Here is a 9549-nt window from a genome sequence, read left to right on the forward strand (position 1 = left end):
AGAACCCAGATTGAGAAGTCTCATCAGGAAACATTCAACTGTCTCTCAACTTGAGTCTTCCTGCGGGACTGTTTTTATTTTGGTTTTAATCACTGGTTAACTCCCTTCGTTCCGAAGGTCGAACCTCACAGATTTTCACAATTGTAACAACATCACACATTTAATAGGATTAAATAGGATTGATTACATTTTACCAAAGCAAGATAGTAACTTGATGATGCAGTTACCAAAGGTCATATGATAACAAAAGAACATTGTACGCACTATTTTACCTTGGCAGTCTTCTATGTAGCTAGACAGACTTAATATGATTCTAAGCAAATAATTATATATATTCATAAATCTAAACCATTGATTATACATTCATAAATGGTAACATAAAACATTCAAATATGTAATAAGAAATACATAATATGTAATAAGAAAATACATTTTCTCCAACATTCCCTCCTGTTTATCATTTATAATGTCTTTACTTCGGGTTGTAACCCGTTACCTGCTTAGGCACTTTAGGATTAAACCTTCATTAATAGACAAAATTAAATTTCTTTTACACAGTATCATCATAGGCTTTAGTAGTTTTTCTAACAACAAATTTGTAGTCTTCTCCATCTGCAATATTACCCAAGAAATATTCATCAGTAAGTACGGATTGAATCATTTTCTTTGTCATTTTTGACACGCATTGTATCACACAAGTCAAAAGCATGCATATCAACAAAAGAGCAGATAATATTGGAACGAATATTTTCAACAGTTTCTCCCACCAATATCCTCCAAACAACCATTGCGTCATATCCTCAGTTGTAGCATAGTCTTTATCCATGGTGTCGCGCAACTTTGTGAGATTGTTAATGGCCTGTTCAATAATTGCACCGTCGGCATCATTTGCAGGAATAAAACTGCAACAGCTTTCTCCGATAATCCAGCAGACACCTCCGAGGGAGGCGGTCAATTGGTCAAGCACCATACGGTCTTGAAGTTCCATCATACGTAAGGCTGTCAGTTCCTCACGAATGCCTTTCAATGCCGCTCTAGTAGAATTAACAAACTGTTCAAACCTATAATCAAAAGTCTCCATCCGTAGCATGAGCTTTCCAGTCCCCAGCCAAGGGAACAAGGCGAGGCTCACTTTCTGTCCGTTGGTCCATAGTTTGTGGTCGTTGGGGACGTCCGTTCCCCATATGGAATCATGTTTTGCGAAAATGTCTCTCTTACCACGATGTACCTCTGTAGCAGAAGTTGGTTTGGGGATTAGTCCCCATGGGGTCGGGTGCAGTGAAATAATCGGTACATGTGCTTCCTTTCCTGGCCTCAGACTCGTTGAAATCTCCTTTGCGGTTCGTTGTACAAGGGGTGTACGTGATGTAACAGTTCTGCTCCGGAACTCTTCCAAGGTAGCCGTTGACAACACCCAATGTTAGATTATTTTCAAAACAGATGAACTTTGTTCTTGGTGAAACATGAATAGGACCATACATTCTAACACTTACATCTTCTGGCAGGTTCTTAAGGTTCTTAAAAGTCAGTGTGTTTGAATCCACTGGAGGAGGCAGGCGATACTTTAAAGTGGCATTCAGAAGTACTGGTGTATATGCAGGTGTCAAACACTCAGGAAACAAATCGTTGGTATTCAATACCGGTTCTGGTTCCACATGCGGATTTGTTCCTGACTTGGGCATCTTTGAACAAACGTAGCAGTTTGTGTGGTTTCCACTCCGTGCGACGTCCTTCACATAACGATACCACATGTTGATCTCGTAGGTGTTCTGGTAGTTTCCATTCTGTTGATCCATTCCTCTTTCTTGACTACTCCATTCCTCTCCGTTTCTCCTCATTCTTTCGTTGTTTCTCTTCGTCCCACCAGGGTCTACCTCACGCACCAGCACGATTGCCAGGATTACCATGAGCATCTTCAAACTGTCAGCCATTTTTCTTCTGCTCTGTAGGCTCCTAAAACGGCGGAAAAGGGATCAGTTGGTTTCTTCACTAGGTTTGAGATGGCCAGCTAATCTGAGTATCTCTATACGATACACAGCCTACTAAAAAGGCTGCCCCCCTTTGTAGCCTAGTCTTCCCCACTAGTCCGCATCCAGGGGTGAGCTTTCCAGAGCTTTTAGTCTCTTGATGTGGCTGAGATGTATCCACAAAGGTCTTTCTGCAATCTTCACTGCTGTAGGTGTAGTAATGAGGACCTGAAAGGGACCGTCCCACTTCGGGCTGGACCAGGTTTTTCGTTTGATGACTTTGATGAAAACGTAATCACCTGGTTTCACAGCTGCTTCCCTTCAGTGTAATAAATGAGAATGACCATTGGCCTGAATTTTTCAGCAAATTTCTTGAAGGCCGCCGTCATATACTTCTGCGAAAACATAAAAACAAAACAAAAGAAAAGAAAACAAAAGAGCTCCATAGCCAAAAAACAACTTTGTTTAAACAGATTTGTTAGGAAGTATCTTGTTTTGACTATTGCTAGAAAATAACTAGTTTTGACTCCCATATAAACTATAGAAACCATTAGGCGACCAAAACATCAAAAGTTAAGCATTTGCCCCCCCACCCCATATCTTCATCATGAGGTGGCCCCCTCATCACTAAAAGACAAAGATCTACTCATGACTCTAATCCCACATCGCCTGTCTTATTTTGGGGAGTATAATGAATTAATGAGTGTTAATTAAAAAAATAAAATGTTATATGAAATAGTGTTATAAAAATAACTTTTATTTTAAAACCATATGCCCCGGCACAATATTATGTTGTCATTTTAGCCATAAAGGAAGCAAAGCTTTTCTTTGTGGGGAAAAACTTTACACCAAATGAAAAAATCTATTAGTTAAACATCTTAATAACCCTTGTTTTATATGAAAGGTTATAAAGTCATACTGCAATTCACAAACATCCCTGGGGTGTTCTGCTTAGAACTGATTGGGGTGCCGAATTGTGTTTTTGAGAAATTATGCATCCGCAAACAATTTTGTTTGCATGATTCCTAAAACCCCCTCTCCCGCATTAGAATGTAAACACGTTTGAAAAAACGTTTAAGCGTCCATACTGTGTATCTGTGTGACCAAATAAGGAAAAGGCTTTTGGAGTTACAAATCGATATTAAAATTACTATTTTCAATCCGTTCTCATTTCTCCTTTCTGGAGCATTGAATTTGAAAATCAGCTATGTCTGTGAGCTGTGAGTAGTTTGTCACCATAGATGACACATTTGAGCAGTAAGTTTCTTTGCCGTTCATGCGGCTGGCAACCGTAGCTGCCTGGTCAGCAAGGGTACTCCCTTTACCTCACTGGTATCTCCCTTCAGGTGGGCTTTTACCGTAATCTGTTCCCAGGACATCTCAGGAAACCTCTCTGCTGCCAACCTGCTCGAGAGTTAAGCACAGCTCCACAGACATAACAAACATAAATATAAATGTTAGGTTTTTTGTTTCACATGAACCAATTGACATGTTTTTCGTGATTTCATTTGCCTTTCCCTTTTTGTCCACAAAAGATAAGCATCATTGTAACAATCAAATTGGAATTTTTTAAGTGACAGATTGTTTAGGTATTGGAATTTTTAAGTGACAGATTGTCTAAGTATTCATCAACACTTAATGTTTGTATAATATCTACTGTACACAGTCACAATCATGGCTGTTTGGAATTGCTTCAGACAAACCAAATAATTTAGCTGAATATGTTTTATACAAATGGTACATTTTCTACAAATTGTATTTATTATTATTAATATTATTATTATTATTTTTTTTTTTTTAAGTACATATTGAACCCATAGGCAATGAAATTCTCTTCTATTAACTTTACCATAACCATCAGTGTTCTTCTATTAACTTTACCATAATGTGTACAATTCTTAGTGCTCTGCAAATGGCAAATAAAACTTTGAACTTTCATTATAGCCATTATCATTATCTATCAATCAATCAATCAATCCATCAATTTATTTCTAGAGCACAATTAAACACAACTGTCGTTGACCAATATGTTGTACAAAACAAACATAAAACCAATACAACTGTCGTTGACCAATATGTTGTACAAAACAAACATAAAACCAATATAGGACGACATAAAACCATAATATCACAATTAAGAGCAGATAAAACACATTACCAAGGAACTGAGGTCGTAAAACATACGCAAAAAAACACATAAAATATTACGATAGGCAAGAGGTAACTAGTCATGTAGCGTAAGCCAACTCAAATAAATACGTTTTCAACTTAGATTTCTTCTCTTTCCTGTTTTGAAAGCTGCTTTCATTTCTAACATTTCCACCAATGACCTACATTCATCTACATTTAATTTCCCTGACCACTGATATTTATTTTTCCATTTCTTACCATCCTTCACATTTTCACTTTCTTTACCACACATATACTTCTCATCTCCTAAATCTTCCTTAGCAGAAACACTTCAAATAAACAAAAAAAAATTCAACAACAACAATTAAAAAATTTTTCCTTTTCTTTTTTCTATTTCTTCAACTTTTCTTTCCCCGGGGAATTCTAAACACCACCTTCTGTTTGTTTACACAGTGTGCTTACTTCAGCGTTTAACTGGTTGGTTGTTTTGAACCTTCAGGGTTTCTCTCCCTGTCGCTGTTTCAGTACACCGGGTAAATTCACAGTATATATAATTTTATATACACAACTATAATACAATATAACAAACAATTGCTTCAGCACATCAACCACAAAAACAATACAATATAACAAACAATTGCTTCAGCACATCAAACACAAAAAAACCCCATAATATACAAAGCATACACCGAATAAATTTTTGGTTTCTACACAAATATAGTATATTCTTTCGGGCGATCCCCAGGATCCCCTTCAGCTACTGGGGGACTCGAAACCTCCATTCGGCTGACTGACAGACATTGGGGACTCGAACCCACAATTCTGTTCTTGGGCGACACTGTAGGACTCAAACCGATTCAGCTGTCCCCTTTTCTTATGGTAAATAACAAATCAAATTACCAATCAGAAACTCACCCGATTCACTGCGTCTGAGTCGTCTTCTTAGCTTCAGATTCCGTCAATCCCAAGATCACCAGCTGAGGAGACCTAAATGCCGGCCTGGCGAGGAAATTTTCACCACCCAGGACTTTCTTCGAATTCCTAGAACTCGGCCGTCGACGGGCTTCGGCATGTCTCCTCCACTGTTGATCACTGGATGTGTTGGAATCCGGCTCGAAGGACCAAATGTCAGGTTTAAAATACTTATGAACCTTAACAAAAATACGATGCAATCAGACCAGGAATGGGGTAGTAATACTGCAGGGAGAACCCAGATTGAGAAGTCTCATCAGGAAACATTCAACTGTCTCTCAACTTGAGTCTTCCTGCGGGCCTGTTTTTATTTAGGTTTTAATCACTGGTTAACTCCCTTCATTCCGAAGGTCGAACCTCACAGATTTTCACAATTGTAACAACATCACACATTTGATAGGATTAAATAGGATTGATTACATTTTACCAAAGCAAGATAGTAACTTGATGATGCAGTTACCAAAGGTCATATGATAACAAAAGAACATTGTACGCACTATTTTACCTTGGCAGTCTTCTATGTAGCTAGACAGACTTAATATGATTCTAAGCAAATAATTATATATATTCATAAATCTAAACCATTGATTATACATTCATAAATGGTAACATAAAACATTCAAATATGTAATAAGAAATACATAATATGTAATAAGAAAATACATTTTCTCCAACAGCCCCCGTCTGTGTGTCGACAGTTTCAGAGTGTGGCGGTGAAGACTTGAAAGCTGGCAGTGTATGTGTGAGTACAACCACGGGCCTGTGTATTGCTACTTTACCTGTGTGTTTTCCCTTGTGGCAGAGTGAGAGGCGAAGGAGTTCCGCCGCCCCGTGGTCTCTACAAAGGGGCGCCCCTGTCCGGCATTCGATCGCCCTACGGGCATTGAGGATAGGGCAGCGCTCGGCCCGGTGAGACGGTGTGACAGTTCGCCCCCTGCTGACCAGCGAATTCGCCGAGAGGGTTTTTGGCCCCCGGCGCCCCCTGGGGAAATCATCGCCGTTGCCCTTCTGTGCCGGCCAGCTGTCGTAAGCCGCCCCCGCGCATTGTCGATAGAACACCGTATAGCGAGCTGAGGAAAAGCTGCACTTACCCAGAATTGTGAACAGCAGAGAGGTGAGAAGCATCCAAGTTGAACTAACCGTGTGTTGTGTCCAAGCTGCCTGTGGAGAAAGAGAGAACGAGAGTGAACATCAGGAGAACGAACTGCGGACAGTTATACATACCCAGAGCTGTAAACAGCAGAGAGGTGAGAAGCATCCAAGTTGAACTAACCGTGTTGTTGCGTCCAAGCTGCCTGTGGAGAAAGAGAGAACGAGAGTGAACGTCTGGAGAACGAACTGCGGACAGTCATACATACCCAGAGTTGTAAACAGCAGAGAGGTGAGAAGCATCCAAGTTGAACTTACCGTGTTGTTGTGTCCAAGCTGCCTGTGGAGAAAGAGAGAACGAGAGCGAACGTCTGGAGAACGAACTGCGGACAGTCATACATACCCAGAGCTGTAACCAGCAGAGAGGTGAGAAGCATCCAAGTTGAACTAACCGTGTTGTTGTGTCCAAGCTGCCTGTGGAGAAAGAGAGAACGAGAGTGAACTTCAGGAGAACGAACCGCCGACAGTCATACATACCCAGAGCTGTAAACAGCGGAGAGGTGAGCAGCATCCAAGTTAGACTAACCGTGTTGCTGTGTCCAAGTTGCCTGTGGAGAAAGAGAGAACAGGAGTGAACGTCAGGAGAGTGAACTGAGGAGAAACCACACTTACCGAGAACTGTGATCATCAGGGTGAGGACGACCCAAGTCCAGATTAAACGTGTCTTTGTGTTCCCGGTTGCTGCCTGTGGGAAGAGGTAGAAAGGAGAGAAAGAAGAGGAGGGCGCCACGGATAGCGGAGTTGGCCGGAGCTTGTGTCTCCCGTTCCCCCCCCATACCCTTGGTCACCAGCCCCTGGAACCCCCGTTGCCCTCTTTCCCCTCCTTGCCACCTTCCTGTGCTGTGGTCTGCCTGGAAGGCAGACAGGACGTTTAGTTTTAATTGCCCTTTCCCTATTCCCCAAGTTATTTTAAATATTTAAATAAAGTTTGTTTTAATATTTACCTGCTCTCGTGTTGTCTGGTCATTGGGTTAGGCTTTGGGGACCTCCTCGAGGTGGAAGTTGAGAAGGGGCGTGGCTTTAGTATTTAACAGCCAGCCCCTAGCCGTGACATTAATACCCGCTACATAAAGAAAGTACACTTTTATGGCAATATTTCTAAACACATTTAATAAATGATCATTAGACTGATGTTGTGAGGGATTGCAGGACAGATTAACCCAAATGCAGACGATGTCGGGGAAAAACAGAAAACATTTTATTTTATACAAAACAAAAACCCACGAGGGGTTACAAAACATGAAACACCAAACTCTGACATATAACACTAAACTTCGACTGGATAACTAGACTTCACTCGAACACGGGAAACAGAACACAATGAACCTGCACAGAACTAAAGATACACTGACATTAAATAGAGGAAACCAAACAAGATAACGAGCGGGAACAGGTGATGGGAGAAAACCAATGATTACTAATAAGCAGAAGAACGAGGGGGCGGGGTCACAAGACAAGACTCCGGAGGCACATGCCACACAAAAACAAGGCATGAACCTTTTTCTCTAAGGGATTTTTCTAAGGGATGTAATTATTCAATTTTTTTCTAAGGGATGTAATTATTCAATATTGATAGTTGTTTGATTCCAATTTAACAATATTAAAATGAGTTGGTTTTTTTTGTTTGGACATATACAACTCATAATTAATTTATTAAATGTACTTTTGCAAAACAAAAAATCTGATTCATAATTTGACTACCAAACTGTTTTATTGTCAGTGTAAGCATTGTGGTTTTTGTTTGTTTGCAATGCATTAAACTGAAATTAATACATATTTAATTAACTAGATTTGTTTTTCAGTATTTTGAGAAGTACATATTTCACATACAATAGAAGTAGTTAAAGTTCATACTGTAGAAAGATGCATTGAAATCACTTCACTGCGCTGAAATCACAGTTCAACTGATTGAATTTAATTTTATATATTTGAATTTATTTGGCAAACTTGTATTTGAAACATTACATTTAATGAGTAATTAAATGTACTGTTAACATACATTAACTTATTTTTAATTTCACATTAATTGCTTGACAGTAGATTGAACAGTGCACTTTAAGTATATTTTAAAAACACTAGAAGCAATTATGAAAGTAGATATAAAGTTGTAATAAAGTACAAATTAAGTTGTTCCAAAAAAAATGTGCATTCATTGCGCTGAAACCATTGCATTCAATTCACACTTAAGAGTATTGTTAACAGACATTAAATTGCATTTTAAATCACATTAATTTCATGTCATTATATTGTGTAGTGCACTTTAAATATATTTTAAAAACACTAGAAGCAATTATGAAAGTAGATATAAAGTTATAATAAAGTACCAATTAAGTTGTTCCAAAAAATCACTCTTATTACAACTTATTACATTTTATTTCAACTTAATATATGATATATGTGAAATTAATTACACTTAATGTGCATTCAGTGCACCGAAAAGATTGCATTTAATTCACACTTAAGTGTATATACTTAAAGTGTATTATTTATGTAATAAGTACACTTTATAAAAGTACACTTAAGCACACTTTTTTTCACAAGGGGGAGTTTAAAGGGGCCATTGCATGAAAATGTTAGCATTGCCACTTTGTAGGTGTGAGCAAAAATGTGTCATTTTGGGTGTGTCTTTTAAAATGCAAATGAGCTGATGAAGTGCAAACACTGATCACAATGATGGTGGTTTGGTGTAATTCAAACTCAATTGTGCTGTGAATTATTTTTCTCTCTTTCTTTCTAGCTTCACTAAATGGCAGTGCAGTGGTTGGATAGTGCAGATTAAGGGGGCGGTATTATTCTAATAAGATATCCTTATGACATCATAATGAAAGCCAAATTTCAATGACCTATTTTTGCTCACACCTACAAAGTGGCAATGCTAACATTTTCATGCAATTGCCCCTTTAAGTCCAGAGAAAGGACTGGCATTTGCGGTCTCAAAGCGGGCATAGAATGTGTTTAGGGTATCAGGGAGTGATGGATCCTGAGGGCAAACATTGTCTCTCTTGCTATAGGCAGGAATGTTCTTGATGCTTGGTTGGTGATGTGGTTGATGTGATGATGTGGTTCTTCCACATTCTATGCGAGTCGTTCGTGGAAAAATTGCCCTGTATTTTCTGTGCATATTTAGCCTTTGCCCTCTTAATCCCCAAATCTAAATCCCTTTTTTTCAATTTTACTTTTATCAGGGTACAAAATATTACACCATGTTTCTTTGCGCCAGTTGATGTGTTGATGTCATTCTTTGTTTAAACAATGGTGTTTTTTGACGTTTTAAAACATTTTTTATTATTTTTAGTTGAACATCATAAACTTTGCTGCATTTCTTTACATG

This window comes from Misgurnus anguillicaudatus, chromosome 25 (assembly GCF_027580225.2).
Source record: "Misgurnus anguillicaudatus chromosome 25, ASM2758022v2, whole genome shotgun sequence".
NCBI lineage: Eukaryota > Metazoa > Chordata > Actinopteri > Cypriniformes > Cobitidae > Misgurnus > Misgurnus anguillicaudatus.